Consider the following 2,692-nt stretch of genomic DNA (forward strand, 5'->3'; position numbering starts at 1 on the left):
TTTATTCATTGCTATTTTGTGTCAGCGTGTTCCGAGGCGCTGCCTCTGCTCTGTGTGTGTATATCATTGAACATCTCCATCATAATGATGCGCTAAAGGGCGGTGGTGCGCTGCTGGCATTGATCATGCTTTAAAAAAATGGAACACATCCATCCCTACAACCATCCGCTCATCCAACACCCGAGCTAAAGGGGCTGGAGGGGAGGAGAGGACGTGGGGGTGGGGGGGAGAAGAGATGAAGGGGCTTAGGATGAAAAATTTTCTACTCCTGGATTGACCTAAATATAAGTGATGTTTGCGAGATTGTCGCGACTGACAGACAGCGGCTCGCCGCGTGCGGCCTCACCGCCTGTTGTATTGCCTTGCGGGGATGAAGAGACGTTGTTTCCCTGCAGCCATCACCGGGCGTGCGGACGGATGATGAAGAGCACCTTGCTGCTTCCTTTCAGCTCCAGTCGGAGCTCGGCCCGCCTGCCTATTGCAGCATGTCTGTGCATTGTTTAGAACAATAAGGCCACGAAATTATTATTTTTTTCTTTAATTTTAACCCAGAAAAGAAATCTACATCTATGCTTTCTAATCGGACGCCTTTCACTCTTCTTCAAACTATCGGCCTCACTGTAAATGTGCTGTAAGTTACAGATCAGATTTGTCATTCGACATTCACAAGTGTTTGCATCTGACCTTCATGTGAATGTGACTGCCATCTGAAGCACATCTATGTCCCATTGACAGTGATGTAATCCTGGAACACTGTTGTCAGAAACACATGTTAAACTATTCAGTTTAAAAGACTAATACTTTTGAAAAATTGGAAAATTTTGGAAAATTAGCATATATACAATATTTGCATTCTGAGTGGCGTTAGTTGCCTTATTAACATATTATCATGAACTCTCAGAAACGTTTTCTGCAGTGCCCCTTTTTGCAGGCAGGAGCCTACACACCTCAAAACATCCAGGTGTCGCTTTAAAACTGAACTGAATGCCACCAAAACACGAAAGAAAGAAAATTAGAAATCCCTAAAATTTCCCAGCTGCTAAATTAATTAGCCTTTCCTTGCACCACCTAAAATAGCATGCACCCCTTCAGGTGGTCCACCCCTCACTTGAAAACCACTATAAGTGAACTTGATTCTGCTTATATTAATTTTAAAAATGTATTAATTCATTAATTTCAAGACAATAAAATCATGTGCAATCGACAATAAAGAAATACATAATAAAAGTTTGTTTGGCATAAATCCTTTTTTCAATATTAATATACATTTATAATTGACCTCAAGGGGGCAGTACAGGGGGCACACCCCTCCTCAATCTCCCTCCCAGATGTGCGTAAAGGCAGACGAAGAAGAAGTAAACTGCCTTCAGTTGTTCAAAATAATCACAGGAGATGTTGTACATATGCTGTTTATGGGAGGATTTATAAATTCTTAATTAGTATGAAATATTGTGTGTCTTACTTTACTAGCTCTACCATGCGTTGGTTATTTTGAATAAAGTTAGTGATCTCATTAAAGCTTCATGGGATTATCAAAACATCCAAAATATATCCTAAAATATATATTTATTGTGCAAATTTAATCATCTGTGCTAATAACCTCATTAAAGACAATGACGTAATGATTTTTTTGGAGAGAGAGAGGAGGGGGTGGGGGTGGGGGGGAGGTTACTGAAAACCCTGAAATGCCTCCTTCTGAGCCTGCTTTCCTCCAGGGATGCACCACATCCTATAACCTATAATTATTTGGTTCTCGTAGCCGATACTTATAGGAGACCTAATAATGTCATATTTTTTATTAAAGACAACAATCATTATGACATTTTGTTAAAGTTGACAAAAGAAAAAGAATTGCTGAGCTGTAGCTCTGACCAAACTCCTACTTCTCAGCATTCCATTTGTAAAGAGAGCAAATGAAAATAATTAAAATTCAACTGCACCTTGAGGATGTACAGTGGTCATTCGCTGTATCGCCGTTTTGCTGTTGGCCCTCAGTGCATCGAAGGTGTTTAATATTTTAAATAAATTCTTGCACTGCAGATTGTTCGCTTTATCGCAGGTTTTTGCGGTATATAAAATTTCCAATATTCAACCCCCATGATAGATGAGGGACCACTGCATACATATATATATAATGTATAGCCATAAACTCTGATATTTTATAATGAATTGCCTCAGCCTTTCCACTCTCTCTGCTGATCTATGGACTTTGACGCCTGAAGAGAGAGATGATTATCAGACTGATAAAAACGATCAGTTATCAGTGGGTACTTTATCAGATTCGATTTTATCATGCATCCCGACTTCGCACCACAGCCTTTTTCAGTTCCTGCTTGTTGGGGATCTCAGTGCTATTAGTGTGCTCATCAGGAAGTGGGATGCAGATAAGTAAGATAAGGTGATCAGGTGACCCACTCAGTCAGTCTTGGACATTTCTCGCTTTTACCTTAAAGCACTCTCGTGTTGCCTTGGCCGTGCACTCGGGATTGTTGCCCCACTGAATGGTCAATTATTTCTCATTGATGCTCCTGACGTGAGCTCACAGAGTGCCAGGGTGTACGTCCGCCTGATCTGTCACATATATCTGCTCTAAAGTCATCAGTTAATGGCAGCGTGCCAGTTCATTTGGCAGCGGTGCCCGAGCCATGACCATGTTTTACAGATGAGGTTGTGGCTCCAGGTCACAAGCCTT

This window comes from Cynoglossus semilaevis, chromosome 20 (assembly GCF_000523025.1).
Source record: "Cynoglossus semilaevis isolate Cse_v1.0 chromosome 20, Cse_v1.0, whole genome shotgun sequence".
NCBI lineage: Eukaryota > Metazoa > Chordata > Actinopteri > Pleuronectiformes > Cynoglossidae > Cynoglossus > Cynoglossus semilaevis.